Genomic DNA, 11,263 nt, shown 5'->3' with positions numbered 1-11,263 from the left:
TCCTATTAATTAAAATCTATATTAACTAATCGAGTCATTAACGACTGAGTCGTCTCTTGACCGGTCTAATAGAGTTGACGAGCTTGATGGTCTTTACAGTTGTGTATTCTGATCTTACTTTTTCTATCGTATTGAGTATTATCTTCTCTAAGATTTTCTCGAGATTTATCTCTGATTGGTAAGATATAAAAAGTAATCAGAAAGTTCTTCGTCTCATTCTTTGTGATTCCGCAATAACTTCTTCTGCTACCATATAGTTAAGTTATTGTGAGGTGATTGATATTTCTAGGCTGCTCTTCGGGAGTATAAGACCGGATTATCAATTGGTTCTTGTTCATTTTGACTTATCAAAAGACTGAACAAAAACTTCGTAGGTACTTCTGTGGGCGATAGATTTATCTATCAGAATAGACTTATCTGTGTGAGACATATTTGTTTATAAATCTTCGACTTTGGGTCGTAGAAACTCTTAGTTGTGGGTAAGATCAGCTAAGGGAATAAAGTGCGCAGAATCCGGCGTGGTTCCAGAGGCGTAAGGAACACGACTGTACCTTAATCGGTGTGAGATTTGGTTAGGGCTCAACCACATTTCAGTCTGAAGTTAACTTGTCGTAGGCTAGTGTATGTTGCGGCTTAATACAGTGTGGTGTTCAAATCTGGACTAGGTCCCGGGGTTTTTCTGCATTTGCGATTTCCTCGTTAACAAAATTGATGGTGTTTGTGTTATTTCTTTTCCGCATTATATTTGTTTATATAATTGAAATATCACAGGTTGTGCGTAGTTCAATCAATTGGTAAATCCGATCTTGATAGTTGGATAGGAAGTGATTGGCACTTGGGCATTGGGCATTGGTCTTTGGTACCGTCCAAGTTATTTCTCATATCAATCAGGCTCACAGATTTCTTTCTGTTCGATTGTAGATTGTATTGAGAAAAAGGGATATAACTCTTTGATATCTTTCTTGGTTGAGCTCGCTTTATAAGCTGGTGCTCTCGGAATACTATTGGAGTTAGTCCATACAGATTGTCGAACGAAATATTGGGTGTGGTTGTTATACCCCCGATTTTTCAATTGGTATCAGAGCAGGCAAACACGATAAACCTAATAACTTTGTGTTTGTTTGATCCTAAAGACTGTCCTGATGGGAAATCACTTTGGGAAACTTGTTCTGTGATCTGTAACGCACACCACAAATTCTCAAATATTGTTTAGAGTTTATTTTCCTCAAGACCTCTTGTCTCTCAAGATAATCTCGAGTCATCTAAGACATTAGAAATCTTAGATGATGGAAAACTATCTAAAGGAAAAAATAAAAGGTTCCTTTAAAAGGGTTCGTTGCAGGAAACGCGTGAAAAAAAGCTCAAGGATATGGAACCTTACTAGACTGCTTCTCAATCTATTTGAGGAATACTATCATGATGGATCAATCGACAAAGATCTGTTTAAGGCTTTTGAAAACGCTTTTAAATCGCTGGAACGACTAATTTCGATGAAGGAAAAGGTTTGTACTGGTGAAAATTCCGATTCTATCAATTCATGTATACATGACGTGCAGTCGGGTCTTGTTAACAACTCAGGTAAAATCGATAAAAAATTTTGATGTTTTTATTGCAAATTCCAGATGTCGGAAAACTCCATTCCTTGGAGCAGTTCCTATGGAATGAAAAAACTCCAAGTTTGTTCATTTTTCTCCCACTATGGAATGGACAAACATGAAAAATGGATGTTCAAATCAATATATTTGTTGATTTGAACATTGAGATGGACCACCCAACGCGCGCTTGATGATAGGTCGGGCGATCGTGCCATAGACGCGGAGTTGGAAGGAAGATCGCTGGAGTTGGAGGGAAGATCGCTGGAGTTGGAAGGAAGATCGCTGGAGCTGAAGAGAAGAACGCCCCTCATATATTCTCTATCCAAAACCTGGTTATTATAATTAGGGTTTATTTTTTATTATTTATTTTATTAGTTAAACAATATGTGGGACCAAACTCTTATTAGTTTATATAAATAAAATCATTAGTGGGACCCAACTCTTATTAGTTTATGTTAATAAAATCACTAATGGGACCCTAAAATATCAGATTTGTTCATTTTGCCTTGTTTCCCATAGTGAAGAATGCAGTTTGTTCATCCACGTGGCTCAACAAATTTTTATTTTTGTTCATTGCGATAGGAACTGCCCTTAATCACAAGAAAAAAAAAGTCAAAAGATTCGATTAACCCTGAGTATCATCGTTACTATGACTATACTTCTGAGTTCTGATACATTTCAAAAATATCAACCGGAGATGGTGTGATGGTGCACGAGGGATCCTCTATCCATCTAGTTGAGAGCGTTGGATTAGAAATGCTCGAAAATGATTGGTTAAAATAAAAGTTGTTGGATCCAGGAATTTTTAGGAGGAGGGAAGGACCTTCCAAAACCCCGAGAGGGCGAGAAAGAGGAGAGGTCTGGCCGTCTGGGGTACACAAAATCAGTATCCTGCTCCACGTGCTAGGGTGGTAACAGCAGGCGGAGAGGAAGGACGAAGAATGAGCGCATCTATCTGGTAGCCGGCAAGGAATTGGCCACACGCAGTTGGAAATAAGTATGATTTCTTCGGGCAACCTTCGTCAGCGCCAAAACGATAATCCACGGAAAGGGAACCAAATGATATTCCACGGAAAGGGAACCAAATGGTTTAGGGAGCCGGCAGAAAGGCTATATATACCTTTGATGCTTATGATGATCACGAAAATGGAACTAATAAAACACATCTCTTTTCATGGTAGCGTCACAAAAAACATAGCTGCGAAAAAATGGGGCGGTATACCAAACTCTATAGTAAACCTTTGTAAGATTGCTGGTGCCGGAAACTAATTTTAAAGTAGTCTGAACAAAATTTCAGAGTACAAAAATGTCAACCGGAAATATATATGTAGGCTCCTACTGTGATCATCACAGGAGAAGGTGATAATAGTGAGAATCTGAGAGACGCAAAAATGAGGAGGCCGGACCTCCACCCACAAAGGGCTCAAATTGCTCAATTAGAATAGAAAAACAAAGAAATATGCAGAAATTAACAGAACTACATGTGAGGTTCATACAAATCTATCTTTACTTAAGAACCATATCTCTTTTCTTTTTAATAGGAAAAAAGAAAGCCCAAGTGTTAGCAAGGTGATTTTCAAAAGGTAGGAGGCAGCTACCTGTAACTGTACACTATCATACTATGGTAGACTACTTTCTACTTATTTCTCCTGAACTACTGCTACTACAAACAACATCTACTACTTTAATTACTATGTTCTCTACTCACCATTGTTCCATGTGGTTAGACCGCCACTGAGATCTCCTGGTCTAAACTTGCTTAATTGTTTCTGCTTCGTTCTGACAGGCATTCAATTTTTTTCTTCAGCGCATCAGCAGTAGCACTAGCTGGTTTTCTCAGTTTCACGAGGACTGAGCAGCTTCTTCTCAACATCTTCAAACTTGGCAGTGGCCAATAGTGCTGTGCCTACGTTTGTCACAACATTCGGCGCTTCTATTGTCAGTTCAGAAGCCTCGTCTCGTGACGCATACCATGTGTTACCACATGCAAGACATTCCAACTGGTTCAAGTCAATCAAAATAGAAGAATCAATAAGAATCTAAAACAGCTCAAGATCATACCAATTGACATTCATTATTTCATTCTTTACTTGAGCACGATATAATGTCCATAGTTTCATTCTTTAACAAAACAAACTCAGTATTCCTACATGTAGACAAGCCCCATCTATAGGGTTGTATAAACAGCGGGCGCAGCCATTTACAGTGAATGAAATCGACTTCCCTAGTTTGTGCTCAGCTGTTCATTTTTAGCACCAAACACTGGGACATCTAACTGAAATTGAAGCAAAAATGTTGACACCGCCTGAACCAGACAGCGGAATCTACCATTTGCGAGCAAAACAAGTGTTCCGGCCAATGCATTCTACCGAAGTCAGACCAATCCTTAAGATCCTTTATTTATGTATATGTCGGCAACAATATTTTGCACAATATAACCATGTCTACTGGGCAGAAACTGCAAGTAACTGATTCTGGCACAGGGAGACAGAGAACAGAAATTTCCTATCTTGATGGGAGATTTACTTAAACAACTGGCTTGCCCCATTATTGCTGAGTCAACATCGTACTCATCAATCCAATTTCTAGAAATTGAGGACTACAATCATGACTTGCCAGAATGTACGGCGTGTTTTACGACCAAAATTAGTCAGAATTAACAGTCTAACTTCAGTACCATAGCATTTCAGTTAAACTGAGCAACTAAGTCATGGACTAATGATTTTTACAAGTCGTAGAAAAAACAAACAAAACAAATACGACACAATAAAGAAAGGACCAATTACGAGATTACCTGATAACGATCTCCACGTCCTGCTTGGATGATGTCTGTAAGACCCACTTTTTTCTCCATGCATCTTGCGCATCGAGCATCCGTCATCTGCTCACATGAAGGTGCCATAATCAGCCATAAATGAAATTCTAACAAAAACATCTGCACAGCAAAAAGTTGTTTTCTACCAACCTGCATGCGCTCTGACTGCTCAGGTTCTTTGGGCGCAGCTTCCTCTGTTGTCAGACCATCCTAATCACATACAAAAAAATAAGCACAACAAGGGAGAGCAAAAAAAAAAAAAAGATTATTGCAGGGAGCAATATGTTTGATAGAGAAATCCTGCAGGGATTAGTTGAACTCATCACTCCCTATCAATTGTATAATGGACCATAAATCCAATGCGAAATGCTTAATGAGAACAGAACCAAAACATAGCAAAACAAAACAAAAAGAAGAAGAATAACCCCCGCTAGATTAATAAAAGGTTGTTTTGATATAAACATAAAATCATATTGCATGTGAAGTATTCCATAAATGAGCGGTAGAAAGTGGAAAATGGATTGCAAAGTTAAGGGATGACATTTGCTTATATTTCAGAATAACAAAAGAGTTAATTGCTGCAGTTACTCGGATTGGTTTTGACATGATGGTCTCTATGCTTGCCATCAATTTCAAAAAACCGCATATTATAGTTATATCTGTGGAGATTACAGATCCTCTTAACCCACACCAGATAACTTGAGATGTGACACAATAATATTGTAAATCATTGCACAAGTTGAATAGTTGGATCAGATTCTTCAAAATGTTTACTAGCACAACCACAGAAACACTCCGTATCCCAAGTCTTTTGTGCTGCAACCTTGAATTCACGACAAATGATCTCTGATTTTCAGGGACCATGATGGAGAGAGGAAAGCATCTCTCGAGCCCTCAAATAAGGTTGTCATCAATGTAATCACTAGGATTGTGTTTTTGTGCAAGTCATTGACCATTGAGATTATCTCTTAAGTAACGACCATCATATTTTTTTTCTATAAAAAAATGGTGGATCAAGAAATGGACATAAAGAAACTATAAGAATACCAGAAGTAAGTTTCTCACCTTCAACTCATTCGGAGACATGTTCAAAATCACAGAAGCTTCCAACTCTCGGTTTACCAAACGTTTCGCTAATCTTTCATTGTTCTGCAAAGGCCAGGGAGTAAAATAGAGATTTAAAAATAAAAAATAAATTAATAAATAAAACAGCTTAAAACATCAACTAATATTGCAAGGCCAAAATTTCAGGCTGCCCTCCAGAAAAAAATCCAAATTATGCCAACTAAATCAACCTTGACATACATACTGTAAAGAGGAGGAATCCAAATTTAGGAATACATTCTAAAGAAACAATAAAAGTCAGAGCTGACCTTGAGATTGTAATGCAACTGGCGCATTTTCTGATTATATTTTTGAAAATCGCCGCTGAAAGCATCGTGAGAGGCCTGCTCAAGAGCAACTATGGCTGTAACAGCAGCATCCGGCCAGAGGGCGGTCTTCTATACAATTTTACGAAAAAAAACTAGATCAATACGTTGAACTGAACAAAGGTATAGTCAGTAAGAGAACCATTAGAAAAAGAGTACCCAATATCAGGATCATGAGAGTACTGCCTACCTTCTCAAGAGATGCAGGGATACATTTTTCTTTGTGTTCATCTTTCGCACAGTCCTTTGAATTACAAACATATTCAATACCTTGAAGAAGCTTCTCTAACCATTTGTCACGAACGGTATCACCCGTCAGATTATTGGAGTTCCCTAAAATCTTAAAGTACTCTTGAGTCTGAAGCAACACCTGTGCAGCTTCCCGGAGTTTCAACAGCTAGTTGGTCAGTTCTTGTCATTGGATCATCTTCCCTTGAAACATCAATAGGAGGTATGAGTTTCTTTCTAAAGTGCCGTTTATTCTTCTGTTGGTACTCGAGATCCGCCAAGGCCTCTTCAGTCTCAATATTAGGAAGTTCTCCTAGACATTCTCGAGTTTTTTGCACAAGAAGATCAATTTCATGTTGTTTTCCATCTTCATAGTCTTTGTCAGTTAGTCTCCGGAGTTTTCTCTCCACAGTGTCATAAACCTTTTGTACAATAAATCCAGGGTGCTCTGATCGACGAGGAAGCTGCTTATGCAAGGGTACAAAATGCACAACGCACTTGTGCATAACTGACTCAGCTGGTACCTCATCACGATGGAAACTGTAAAACAGCTCCCTAGTATCTTTCTTTTCCCAGTTTCCACCACCTTTTTTTTCTGCTTCCTCTGGCCGGTAGAACCACTGTCCAGTAACCATCATCGACCCCTCTTTGTCTTGTGTAATTTCCTGCGATCACGAAGTAAAAAATATTCAAGGAATGACTGTGCAATAATACTGTAAGATTCGATGGTTCTTTTAAAATGCAAACATATATATATATATATATACTGGAAGTAAAAAAAAAGGATATAGTATGAACATCTCACTTAACTAGAAACAACAAATACGACAAAAGATAAATTATTGCAACAAAGCTATACTAAACTCATGACTCATTTCTATCCACTTGTTTCATTCTATGAGGATCAGAGAAATAAAGCTTAGTGTGGTAATGACTAGACGAAGCAGTAGAACTTGGTTTAAGTCTGTTGACATCTTTCTCAACTGACACTTCCAGCAGCAAGCACTATTCTAGATGATAATATTTTAGTTGTATGAGACCATTTTGAAACCACCTGTTTAACCTTAACCAATAACCATTGCATTTGTGTTTCAGCATGGATTTCAAGTAGTACTTGAAAATGTGAAACCATGTCTCAGAAAATCCAAATCAAATGAGTGATGATGAGAAGAGTGATTGCGCAAGGGAGGTAATTTTACCTTTCTAGGCAATGTAAGAGAAACCAACACAACTCACCATTTTCAAATGAAACAGATCATCTTTTTAAATTTCTTATGATGCTTTTAGACTCATATTTGTAGCTTCCAATTCTCTGTTACTTTCTTGTACAAATGTGCCCAAGCGAAAACAAATTAAAAACCGGTAGACCATCGAAAAATAATCTGAAACGGAAGAGAGTGACGTAGAACCTTGTACCTTTTGGATAAATGATATTCCCAAACACTTAGTAAAGTGTGGACCTAAACAAACCTTCATGGCTCTTAAAATGGATAACAAGATATCTACTGATCGTACTCTTAAGTATGAATTCTATATTTCACCTTAATAAGTCACAAGCTTGAGTCATGTAACTCTGACTCTCAAGTACAAGGATTTAAACCAGGTGCAGAAACAAATGCAACAGAAAAGAAGAACTAGGATTCATGAGATCAAGGGTTTTGTAGGAACAAAGGTTATGGTTTATCTACCTATACTGAACAGTTCTAGATAAGCACGAGGACATAGACTTTGAAAACCAAGCTATAATTGCAAACAAGAAAATCAACAATAGTTAAGATTCACCTAATATCACAAACACGGAAAGCAACTACTGAAACCCATTCATGCTATGCAGCTCGCATGAAAGTGGACAGCCAAATTGTTGACCTTCCTCATCATGGAAGCACTTAGCTTTCACTTGCATATTGTAACAAACAAATTGGCAACCAGTACACCTATTAAAGAAGTCAATTGAACATCTTTCACACCCGAAGCCCCCCTATAGAGTTCTGTATTTTAATTGCTGGAACCCTTTGTACTCGTCTCAACCACAGATTGAAAACAAAAAGATTTAATAACCAACCATGGTGCTAAAGGCTACGCAATTATAATAAAGGAAGAGAATAACATATCCAAAAGCGAATTTACCGAAAGCGTCACGTCTAGTTCATTAATAGAAAAATACAAATTAATGCTGGCAAACCTCCCATGAGCACCAGCAACAGCTTTAAGGCACTACATTTTATGTAAAATTAACCTAAGAGATAACAAAAACCAAGTATATTGACAGCACTAGGACAGTCTGGACCAGAAGATTTGCAGAGCTACTTCACAAACTGTTTACCTACTTGATTGGATATCCTTCTAACACAATCTTAATGAAAAACTGGTCAGCCCTTGACATGTATTAATTCGTGGAGCCTGATAAACACTAATCCCATTCTAGAGTGAACGGGCCATCCCCCATTCTAGAGTGAACGGGCCATCCCATATGTGCAATTCTCCTATCCCAACTTAAACGTACTGGTGATTCTTAAGTCCCTTCGTAAAAGATGATCAATTACTATGACTAATCCCATTTTAAAACAGAATAACAAATGTTGCATCCCCCTTCAGAAATATTTATTTGGCAGAAAGCCCTTACAACCAACAGACAGCCATTTGCGTCGAACCTGTTAAAAGAGAATGAGAATTTAAGACATTTGTAATTTGACATGCTCCATCCTACTAGAAAATAAAATGCTACAACTGAAAAGCAAGTACATTAAGCGGTTCAGAAATCACCTTGATGATTGCAACATAAGGCTTTTGACCTGTATCCTCTGGAGTTAAAAGAACTGGATCCTCCTGGATCAAAAAACATAAAAAGGAATTACATATATATAAAGTGACCAAACTAACAACTGCTATCCCTGAAACTAGAACAACTGTTTGTGCAAGATATCAAGCAGTCTAAAATTAATATGTACAGAGAGTGTGTCGCTAAAATGAACAAGCAATTGCAGATGACAGGATCGCTCATATGGAACCAATTATAAAGGGAGCACGACTTAGAGATCCATTTGGAGCTTCCGACATCCTTGGCTAGTTAGCAGTGAAAATAACTTATAGCACTTTTTATTAGAATTGGAAGTTCTAAAAGGTGGAGATTAGGTAAAAGAATGTGAAAGCAGAAAATATGAAGAAGCAGATTTTATATATAAGATCAAGAAGTAAACTGATCGATCAAGGTTCATTCAACCCTGTATGATCGTACATATAGAAGTTATCATACCCAATTTTGTGCATCCTCTCATAGTACTAGATGAGTATATCATGCCAAACGAGAAAAGGGACTATAAGCTATTGTTCCTAAAATGTAATCTAATATTCTAATCGGCTAACAAAAATTGTGTTCGTTTTAGCATGTTACTTCTTGAGTCATGTGGTCTTCCCTCCGTAGTTATAGGCCTTGGTAATGCCATCAAAATCACATCTCAAACTTGACGCGAGCAACAACTTCAAAGTATTGAAATTCAAGAAGCACGCTTACTTTCTTTAAAAGAGAAAAACAACATTCTGGTTAGTTCAACAATAACATGAAGCCTGATCCATCAATACCATGTCGCAGAGAAATAAAATATCATCTGAGATCATAAACAACAGTACATAGACTTCCACAAAGAGAAGAACACTGTTGAAGACATGCACCTAGTTAAACTAATTCATAAGATAGTATCTGAATCTGTTTTGGATACAGGATCTAAAAGAGTATTTACACACATGATAAAATAACAGTGTAGAGCAAATTCGGTAACAAACTCGTAGCACAAATCTCAAGAGGAGTGGCAAAATGTAGCATGTGGCTTTTAGCAGCACAAAACAATCAGAGAAACAGGACATAAATCCAACAATTCAGCATCAAGATATAAGAATTCGACGTTTTAAAGCAATATAAATTCCTAGATAACTTAATCACAAGAAGATGCAAAAACGTACCAGAGAGATAATAATTGTTGCTAAATACTTAATTATACATGTCATAAAACCCTAGAATATTCAGAATTCACCACAAAATCCCCAAAAGTTTAGTCAAAACCCTAATAAAACCAAAACTTATGATGAAGAGAACTTACAAGTTTGAAAGAATTTCCATCATAATCAAAAGCTTTGTAATGATTTCTTCTCGATTTTCCTTTGCCAGAAACTTTGATTACATCACCAACAGGCTTTGGTGCTTCTTCTTCAGCTTCACCTTCATCATCGTCTTCTTCCATATCTTCATTTTTATCGCTCTCCCATTCTTCTTCTACCTCTTCAGCGATCTTTCTCTTCTTCCTCTTTTCATTTTCAGATTTCTTGTCTACTACTTCCTCGTCGCTATCGCTTCTTGCAACAAATCGCCGATTCCCCATTCTCTCTCTCTCTCTCTCTCTCTCTCTGAACACTGAAACTAGGGAAACGAGAACTTTCCCCGCGCAGGAAATGGTTTATATAGCGTGAAATGAGGAAAACGAAACCTAGAGAAAACACAGTACAGTTGTAAGCCCATGGAATCCCGGAGAGAATTCTTTCCCCACCAATATGTTTCTTCACCGATAAAACAAGAAATGTCACCGGGTGTCACGTGAAGCCACGTGTAGAAGGGGATAATATGCCGTCTTTTACTGTTAGCCTGTTTCTTCTTGAAGGTTGTTATCGGGGCGTCACACTCCTTTAGAGGGGCATCACCTAATAAGACAAAAACGGATCATCCATAAGTAATATCAAAAATTCCTTATTTTATATAATTTTGTGATGATCAAAAAATTCTTGTTTGGCTAATTTTAATTTAGTTTAATTAATTACGCGTAGGTTGGACATATAGCAAACCTAGGCGTAAAATTGGAATTACGCCTTGAAATCAACTAAACCTAGGCGTAAAATTGGAATTACGTCTGGATATCAACTAAACCTAGGCGTAAATTGGAATTACGCCTGGAAATCAACTAAACCTAGACGTGAAGGACATGCAAATCAAAGTTTACGCTTGAATTGAACTAAACCTAGGCGTAAGTTCTTCAAAAACTAAATTACGATTGAAAAATATAGTACCGTACCCAGGCGTAACACTAGCAGAAAGTAAATAAAATCCTAATTTTACTTTGATTTCATTCGATTTAAGCACAAAAACGAGTACAAAAAGATGGGTTTGTTCGATTATTACCTTACATACACCATGGGTTGTTGTTGAGGAG

General features: G+C 37.5%; 1 pseudogene; it reads right to left on the bottom strand.

The window, feature by feature from the left end:
- Positions 1–3,021: 3,021 nt before the first annotated feature.
- On the bottom strand, positions 3,022–10,582 carry LOC113299237 (annotated as a pseudogene).
- Between the last annotated feature and the right edge of the window lie 681 nt (positions 10,583–11,263).

This window comes from Papaver somniferum, chromosome 7, assembly GCF_003573695.1.
Source record: "Papaver somniferum cultivar HN1 chromosome 7, ASM357369v1, whole genome shotgun sequence".
Taxonomy (NCBI): Eukaryota; Viridiplantae; Streptophyta; class Magnoliopsida; order Ranunculales; family Papaveraceae; genus Papaver; species Papaver somniferum.
The sequence above is the reverse complement of the archived record's forward strand: the minus strand, read 5'-3'. Positions and strand labels throughout refer to the sequence as shown.